At 33.6% G+C, this 10,303-nt stretch overlaps 1 long non-coding RNA gene across 1 annotated transcript; it reads right to left on the bottom strand.

Moving 5' to 3' along the window:
* Nucleotides 1-3,543: 3,543 nt before the first annotated feature.
* On the bottom strand, nucleotides 3,544-4,069 carry LOC143618463 (uncharacterized). Its single transcript, XR_013151014.1, has 3 exons — nucleotides 3,862-4,069; nucleotides 3,690-3,781; nucleotides 3,544-3,610 (listed from the first exon to the last, which is right to left on the bottom strand). It is a non-coding gene; the product is annotated as an uncharacterized LOC143618463 (long non-coding RNA).
* Nucleotides 4,070-10,303: the final 6,234 nt, after the last annotated feature.

The following is a 10,303-nucleotide window of genomic DNA, read 5'->3' as shown; positions in this document are numbered from 1 at the left end:
TAGATTCGAATGAGTTGGAGACCATTCGGTTGCTTCCCTATTCGGTCGACTGGACTTGTTCGATCTACGCATTCGATCGAATGGACTGATTCGATCGACTGGTTCGATCGAATGAGTCTGATTCGACTCCTTCAAGCTGGGCGACGGAGAAACCCACGGGTTTTCCAGATTTTCCAGATTTTTGACCCAAAATCGAAGTTTTTGACATGGAAATGCTCGGGATTGAAAGGGCTATCGATTCCTAGTACTTTTAAACACAAAAGCTTGCATTTTGACACCAAAACAAGGCGGTTTCTGACCCGAAAACTCAAGTTACGTTTTTGCTCGCTTTGAGGCCGAAATGGTTATGAAAACGGATGATTTTCGAGAGGGACTTACCAAAAACGATTAGGAACAAGATTGTGGACTCGGATTTGTGATTTGAGAACTTTCTCTCTCTAGCTTCTCTCTCTAGAAATGAGAGTGTTTGGGTGGGTGTAAGTGAAGGAAGATGGTGAAAAATGGTGGAAGTGTCAAGAACTTTCGTTTATATACTACGGGTTTGGTTAGGCTCGGGTTGGCTTCCTACGGGTCGAGGCAGGCCGAGTTCATAAAATAACTAAGCCCAAGACCCGTTCCTTACTCGACATTAATAATTAAAAACGCGAAATCACTAACACCACTTTCTTTATTCAACATTATAAATTTTAGGATGTTACATTTTTGATTGATTTTGGATGCTTGATTTTATGTAATATGACCTGTAGACATACTAACTTGAGAAACAAGAACTCGGAGAGGCGAGAAAATGACCAAAACTCTAAGAAAATCCACAATGGTAATAACTCAATTATCGTTTAGGGCTGTTTAGTATTAGATTGTGATGAGCTTGTTGTTTATCCTATGAAACTCTTCAGGATCATTGGGGACCATATAAGCGAAGTCCCTATCCAGATTTGGTAATTTTTTGATAAACAGAGAATATTTAGCAGTTTTATTACTGTTTATTGAGGATATATTATGAAAAATAGTTAAAATATGGGAAAATTTTGTATATTTTGTGGAGAACTCAGAAATACAGAAAATTTGGGATCAATGGAGAAGTCTATGTATGGTTCGAGCATTTTCCGTTTAATCGGGTTTTAACAGCCGAATCATGAACAAAAAGGCTTTTTGATAAATGAGTAAGTTCTGGAAATTTTATAGAGGTTCTTTGATGATATTTTGACTATTCAGAAAATTTATCGGATTTTTCGGAGATCTTTTGCTATAAACGGGTGATTTATCAGTTAATTATAGCACATAAAATGAATCTTATAAATAAATAACTAGTTGTAAAAATTCTGGAAATATTTTTATAAAACTCTGAAGATTTTAATTTGTTTGTAAGAAAATTCCCATAATTTATACATAATTATATAACTATTTATAATAATTTAAATATTTAAATAATATATGTTTTGACAAAACCGACAGCATTATGTTTAATGAACTGGCTGATAGGTCAAAACATCAAAAGTGGTCAAATATCATAATTTTGAATGAATTGATAAAAAAAACTTTTTAAGAAATTTGCGGATAATTCGGGTGGATTGTACGCGTTTTATACAATCAAACACGTTTAAAAACGGAGACGAACCCCGCGAGCAATCCAGATACTGAAACCTTAAATTTCTTTTATAAATCAAATCATTTTATCAAGCATTATTTTCACTTAAGTTTGTGTGAGCCTACCTATTTTTGAAACTCGTACACAATCAACCTTTCCAGGCACGGGAAACGGTGAAACTGAGCCAATACTGGTTTTAGACACTTCATATCGTACATCGTCACAATCTAAGACTATTGATATGTTATGGGCGTAACAGCCATACCCAAACTTGATATAAAACCCGATTCAGTTTAAAGATTGCACTAGTATTAAAAATAAGATACCGATTATAGGGATTGAGCTATAATCGAGGCATACCACTTACATAAGTGTATTACCGATATTGTGTTACGATAAGGTGAGCTTCATAACCCCACTTTTTAAACTGTTTTATAAACATTTGGGGTGGAAAACATTTTATATATACCTATTTAATGTGGAAAAGTTTTATATTTTATGATTTGAATTATCTAAGTGCTAACACTTGAAAGGCCTCCCACACGAGTGATTAACTAGCCGGGGTGTGACACTTCAGCATTTGAGGTGTCTGTTACATTCCCGTATTACGCTTCGCATTTACCTAGTCGGGGTGTGACACTTTTGGCACCACTTTTTCCTACAAAAAGAAAATTGATTCAACATTTTATTTTTACAAATCCGAGACAATTCCAGCAAAGAACAAAATACCAAATTTGGGGATCAAAACAAGGTAAACAACATGCAAAATTCATTAGTTCAACATACATGTTATTAAAGGTTGTCTATAAATATGTTAAGGAAACTGAATTGGTTTGATTGACCAAGGAACTAATGAGTTCATTAGCCCAACAGACAATCAGGTTCAGTACTCAATTCCATGTATAAATATCATATTTTTCTTTATAGTTAATGCTTTGCGAAGTGTTCATCTGTATATGAAAACCACCAATTGTACTTACCAAGTCAGGGCATCGAATAACTAAATGTCTTGGCCAACTTAGTATGAAGCCAACCACATCTTTGACCTTGTCAATGAACTCTTCTTCAATTGGAACCGGTAGTAAAACGTCTCCTAGTAGACATATTTACATTATGACTTCAATGTTCTCACTTATTATATGAAGGTAAAAAGTAAGATCCAAATTTCTAAAAAATGTGAAACTATGAATATAAAGCGGTAATATAACGCTAATATTTTTCGTAATACCTAAGAAACTATAATCCACAATGGATCCTTTAACGACTAAATGTTGCATTATCAACCACAAGATAACACGAATTGTCCTACAAATATACGATATTAGTTGCAATGAATTATGATAAAACATAAAGATATTATATTAAAAAGAAACCCTTGTACCCAAGACTTACAGGTGATTCTTGATCAAGTGGTTCATTTTCAAACTCTTCTTCATGCCCCCCGGGAACTTGTAGCTTAAGAAACACTAAGTGTACTTTTTTTAAGTTTCTCTAGCTCATATTCAAGTTTGTTGAACCGTTCATTTGTTTTCTTTTGCTCAGTATCCAAATACTGCTTAACAGTCTTGGATATAAAAAAATATATGTCTTGTGTTACATACTTGCACATTCCGCGCACATGTCCACGTTGTTCCTTAGTACCCTAGGGCCTCAGTGAGCACATCATGTGTTCCACATGATTCATAATGTCCCGACTGATGTAGTTCATCCTATAATTGAGATAAATTAAAAATTAAAGAGACCTTTCCATAAAAAAGAGTAAATGTTACCACATAAGATGTAACCTTTTTTAAAGCCAAGTTAGGCGTAGGCCTGTTTACGATCAAATGTCCATCTAGCTATTAAGAGTGGGCCCTAATTTGTTTTATGTTAATTCTTTTATTAATTATAATTATATAGGGCCAATGCCCAGTTTTGCCCAGACCCCGTGCTTCATCAAAATCTCATGTTTACTTTTTTTCTTGCTTCTTTCCACAACGTTGCCCTATCAATCTCCTCTTCTTTCTTGCCGGTTTGTTGCATCTAAATTATCAAGTTTACAAAAATGAATTAACACGAGAAAACAAATATAAGTAAACTATTCGATTAATTTAATTCATACAATTTCAATAGTAAGTCCAGTATATCCCTTTCTGCTCAAATGATGGTTGTATTATTATGTTCGCGAACTTCTTTAGCTTTCTTACTTTTATCCTGCACTAGAAACATTAAACTGTCATGCATGTTTCTAAAACTTAGTGATCTTTGAAACATACACGAAAAATTTAACTAACCTGCCACTTTTTTGAAAGTTTTTATGCTACGAAAAGTTTCCAATCTTCTTTTGTTAAGAACCGATACATAGTAGGAGGAATAAGCAATGCCTTTGGGTCATTTCTTTTTGGCTCAATGAAGTTTTGGTATAGTTTATGTTTGAAGTTTCTCCATTTTGTCGCAATTGATTGAAGAGTTCGCTTTCGGCTATTTGGATCAAGTACAAAATGTTTCTGAAAACATAAACAATATTGCCACGAATTTAGTCAGATTTTAAAAAACTAACTAATTATAATAATACTAGAACATATGTTGATAATTATGATAATACATGGCCAGTTTGTGATGATTATGATTCAATGTCACATAAGCAGCCCAACACTCCTAATGAATATGTATATCAGAATTTTCAACAAAATTCACAAGTAATAGACACATTAAAAGGTTTATATTTACTAAAAGTGCATTAGTAAAAATAGACATTTAACAACTATTTTCCAACAAATCAGAACTAGAATTAAAAGGACATAATTCACACATTGATGGTATTATAAGCAATTAGACATACCAAAACATAATTCCGTTCATCTTCCATTGTTTCTTTCGGCACGTCCGACCAGCATTTATAAGTTATGGGAACCATAGTTCTCGTTGTCATTCCTTTAAAAGTAGTGAGTTTTTTGTTGCTTCTCCAATTGGTCACCTCTTATATTGTATGCAACTAAAGCTTTCTCTTTTGCTGCTTTTGGTTTTATTGTCGGGCCTCTTTATGATTTGGTTTCTGAAGCGGATTTTCCATCAGGATCTGAAGCAGAATTTTCATATTCGGAAGCAGAATCCATTTGGGCGTGCACACAAAAATTAACATGCTTCAACATGATTTAGTTGTAGTAGCATAATTTGGGTATGTACACAACGAATTTAAACTCTAATGTAAATTAAACTAATAAAAACATCAAAACTTAAACTATAATAGTAGGATCAATGTATTGGCTAGGTAATATGAAATAAACACATACAATTTAAACTAATAATAGAAGAATTAATATCTTAACTGTTCATATGAAATAAAAACATACAAATTAAACTAATAATAGTAGAATTAATGTCTTAACGATGTTAATATGAAACAAAAACTACAATTTAAACTAATATGCCCTCGTCATCCGGGCGTATACACAAAAAACCATCGTCAATGTCTACTAAAGTAGGGTCTTGTGTAACATCAAGATTAGCATCAAATTCTAGCATATCATCCGTTTCATTACTTGCTTCATACTTGTACATCTTATGTGGTGTGAAGCTAACAATAGACAAATTTTCATTTTGTTGATCTTGAACATAAAAAACTTGTTTGGCTTGACTGGCTAGTATGAAGCATTCAGACTGGTGACCAAGCCAAGCAAAGTTAACCACTGTAAATCCAAAATCATCCTTTTTTATTCCACGATTATCAACCCAATCACACATGAATACAGTGCCATACACGGGATTGGAGTCTTTTGCACTAGCAATTTGCATAGCATGTGCAATTAAATATACTCCACTACATTGAGTTGTTCTAAATTTATCCCGATATGTTATATGGAATTGATACTCATTTATGGCAAAAACCATTATACTTATTAACATCAAAGCTAGGCCATTTGGCTAACCAACGAACACTGTCACAAATATCTTCCCCGTTGGCCAAACGTTTTTCAACCTCATTTTTAAGTCAACTAATAAACGCTCCGAATGTGTTGGTTATGCAACCAGGTGCTATTTTCATAGGCACGGGGGTTGAGATTCTTGAGTTCCAACATATGTTGCTTGAATTATAGTAGAAGTTAAGAATAATTATTTATGTATTAAATAGTGTAAAAAGAATATGCTTTTATTTGTAACTCTTACTCAATATATGGCTCAAAAACAACAATGTTTTGTAATACATAAAGATGAGCTTGATTAAGTAACTTAGCATCCACAAAATCAACTTTAGCCTGCGATAAAGGTCTGACAGTGTGTATTCTTTCATCAACACATTCATGAGGATTGCCAATTGATTTCATGTTTTTGAAGTAGTCCGAGTAAAATTCTAAAGCCTCCTCTACCACATAACATCCTGCGATGCAAACCTCGGGTCGATGATGATTTCGTACATATCCTTTGAGTGTTTTCATGTCTCTCTCAAATGTATACATCCACCTAAAATGAATCGGGACATAACCTCGCATCTCTCACTAAATGCACTATCAAGTGAATCATGATATCGAAAAATGAAGGAGGGAAATACTTCTCTAACAAACATAGAGTTAATACGATGTCACTTTGTAACTTGCCTAGCTTACGAACATCAACAACTTACTACACAACCCGTTGAAAAAGTTACACAAACTTATTATTGTCATCCTCACTTTCATGTGTAACACCCCTTGATTGCAAAAGGAAGAAGTTGTTCGATTATTACATGAAAATCATTAGACTTCAAACCATTCATCTTTGAAACATCATTAGATACGAGATTCTTGAAATTGAAGCAATACCCATCAGGCACTTTTATGTTAGACATGGTATCTTAAAACAAAAGTTTCTCTGAGGTATTCAATGTGTATCATGTCGGTGGAAGCCAAAGTCGATTCCCTTTTGGTTGAGGTTGTAGTTCAAGCTTAATGCCCAACTTCTTAAGATCTTCTCATGCTTTTAATCCATACTTCATCTTGTGAGGTAAGTTTAACAATGTCCCATTAACACTCTCACACACATTTTTTTCTATGTGCATAAAATCTAACTGATGATGAATAAGAAACTTCTTCCAATATTCAAGTTCAAAAGAAATTGATTTTTATACCATAATTTAGCTCTCTCATTGATACTTTTCTTTTTCTTTTTTAAATTTTTCTTCTTTGATCATGTATTATTAAACCCCCTCCAAATAGTCGTAGATGTCTTCACCAGATAATGGTTTTTTATAACATTATTCTATTGATGATTATTGAAATATCTTTTTCTTTTACGAAAAGAATGTTCAAGTGGGAGGTATCTTCTATGCCCAAGGTAGCATGCTTTCTTAGACTTTGGCAACCATTAGGAAAAGGTGTTCTCTGAACATACCGGACAAACATAGTAACCTTTGGTAATACACCCCGAAAGATTACCATATGTGGGGAAGTCAATTATAGTCCAAAGTAATATTGCTCTTAGATTATAGTATAGTTTATTATAAGCATCATATGTGTTAACACCAGTTTCCCACAAGAGTTTTAGATCTTCTATCAAGGGTGCCAAGTTTACATCAATATTGTTATCAGGTTGGCTTGCGTTGATATCAATAGAGTCAACATCATGAATTTTCTTAACATACATAGATACGAGGGTAGATTTTATGTTATTAGAATAGCCGGCCAACAACTATACTTGGAATTTAATAACTTGTGAGGACTGATGCCATCAGCGGACAAGGCTAATCTAAGATTCCGATCTTATTTTCCGAAGTTTTTTCACGATTTGTCAACAAACTTCCAAGATGGGGAATCACGAGGATGAGTTATCTTATCGTTATTGGCCCGGCCTTGTGCATGCCAAGTTAAGTCATTTGCAATTTTTGGTGATAAAAACATTCTTCGAAATCTAGGGATGGGAGGAAAATATCACAAAACTTTTGAAAGCACGTTCTTGGTATTCTCCTTCCAACGAGATTTGCCATAAGTTGGACACTGAGAAGCATCCTTATGTTTTTTCCATAATAGAACAAAATCGTTTTCACATGCATGAATCTTTTCATATTGTAGACCTGCTCCTTTTAGCAACTTCTTGGCCTCATATGTTGAGCTAGGGATTGTAATGTTTAATGTTAAAACATCTCTTTAGGTACCTAACAAAGCATCAAAACTAGCATCAGACCAGCCAAATTGACCCTTCAAATGTTGGAATTTCAATAATCCACTAAGTTCATTATACTTTGACCCTACGCAAAGTGGCTTATCACGTTCTTCAAGAGGTGATTTCAATGAATCAGGTTCTTCTACATATGTGAAGGCATCATGTAGCATTTCCTTTGTATAATCAAACTCGGGAGATCTAGATTTTATAGGGCATCTAGAATCAACATTGGGAAGTTTTTCACCATGGAAAGGCCAAACTGTATAACTTTCATCGAAATCGTGAGCACATAGATGATAACGCACATTGTGAATTGAGTGGTGACACAAGTTGATGCAATTTACACAAGGACTCGAAATAACATCGGATTTTGAATTATTACTTTGGGCAAACTCTAAAAAGGCCTCCACACCTTCTTCATATGCATTTGATAATCTGTCAGACGTAATCCATGATTTATCCATGATATTTGCTACTAGTTTAAAATATAACATTAAAAAATCATATAAGAAAGCTAGACAAAAAAGCATATGAATCTATGCATTTGACTTAGAATAAAACTTAAACATAAAAGACATAAATCGCATATTACTATACATTAAGCTCATAAATCCCTAACACTAAAGTAATAAGCACGGTTTGGGCCAACAAATTCCCAATACAACCATGATCAAGCATTGCTATAGACTATACCAACAATATTCCCTTGATAATATGTCAAAAATCAACTATCATGCTTAACAAACAAATTAGAAACATTAGAACTAACATTTAACATCCCACTTTTGATAATAATAAATAAAAAAATTTCGTTTACTTAAGGGTGTGTTATTATTTAGTTAAGTTAAATAAAATAATAGAGTGTGGGCTTGAACAATAAAAGATGGAATAAGGGATGGTGATGGGCTTAAGGGTATATAAATCCCCTTAAACCTCCCTAAAACCCTAAAACCCTCAGTTCCATCTTCTAGCCTCCCTACACACTAAAAAACACACACAAACACTTTATCCATTTCAGACCTAGATCCAAGTTGAAGTAAGGTTGGATCTCGTGTTCAATATCATCATACAAACAAGATAAAAACATCCAGATCAACGTATTGGTTCCAAGCCGAAGCAAAACCAAACCTATAAGGTACGTTTTAGATGTAAAGGTTTAGTTTTTGAGGTCGGATTGCCCTAAGATTTGATACTAAGCCAAATCAGGCCTTATTATGTAATAAATATGTAAATTTGAACGTAAACGATATTTTTTGTATGAAATGGGACAAACGGGTAACGTTTAGACCGGGTTAGCTCAAGAAAACTATGTCGTTATAGACCAAGGATCGTTTCTTATGAAAGACGAGCAAAACAAATCGAAAAGATAGGCTGGAAAGTGATAATAATGAAACCATTATGAATATCAAGCCCTTAAGAAAATTGATTCATAAGAAAAGTAATCGAATCAGGAAGTAATCGAATCGATTAGAAATGTAATCGAATCAATTAGAAAAGTAATCGAATCGAATCGAAAAGTAATCAAATCGAATTGTAATCGAATCGAATTGAAAAGTAATTGAATCGAATGGTCATTCTATTAGAATTGTCATCATTAGAATCTGTCATTCGATTAGAAACTCCATTCGATTAGAAATGGTCATTCGATTAGAGCTTGACCCCAGCCAGGGGCTCTACCTGTAACACCCCGGCTAAAGCGGAAACGCCTGAGTGTGACATATAGATTGCTCAAAACACACGTGACACTATTAAGTGACAATATTATCATTAATTCATTCCAAAGCATCAAGTACACAAATTATTTCAAATGAACAAACACAAAGAAGAAGGAACAAAACAAATGTCTTCTTGTTTATTATTTAAATAACCTAACTTCTAGTATCTTCGCCAATTCATCCTCTAACGAAAGTACCTGTAGCATATATATAAAATAAAGTCAACTAACTGAATAGTTAGTGAGTTCACACAGTTGAAAATAATATATAAAAGCATACAATTCCATGAAAACTTGTGAAAATCACATAAGGGTTCTTTACACTAGAAACAATGGTCCATGAGTGTAAACAATAAATGAAGGTCTTTTCCAGTTGGGATTGTGCACCAACGTACTCAGATCGGGGTCCCTTTTCCACTAGAAACAAATGGTCCATGGGTGCAAAGGGGGGCGTATGATCATACTTATCGAAGAAATCCATGCACATAATAATTGAGCAAGTAACAAGTAAACACACAAGTCCATGATGCGAATTATAGTTTTGTAAATAATAAATAATAAATAAACGGAATTGAATTCTGATAGGATATATATGCTACCCCCAAAATAGTTAAAAAGGGTAAAAAGGGGGTGTGAGAAACTCACCTTGAAGTTGAAGACAAACTTGAAATAAAACCGAAAGTGCATAAATGAAACCGAAGCAATTGAACGTCACGAACTAGAATTAAAAGTACAAAATTAATATTAGCTAACGTTTTATAAAAAGTAAATAACTCGGGTTGTCGGGATTTTTAAAGTGTTGAGTGTATATTTTATTATAGGGTTGGATTATAATATTATTTTGTACATTAACGAATTTTAACGAATTATTAACAAATTATTAATTT

The sequence above is a fragment of the Bidens hawaiensis genome, unplaced genomic scaffold, assembly GCF_021521415.1.
Source record: "Bidens hawaiensis isolate Kalapana, Puna unplaced genomic scaffold, B.hawaiensis_p1.1 tig00077446_1, whole genome shotgun sequence".
Taxonomy (NCBI): domain Eukaryota; kingdom Viridiplantae; phylum Streptophyta; class Magnoliopsida; order Asterales; family Asteraceae; genus Bidens; species Bidens hawaiensis.
This window is presented reverse-complemented; position numbering and strand designations above follow the sequence as displayed.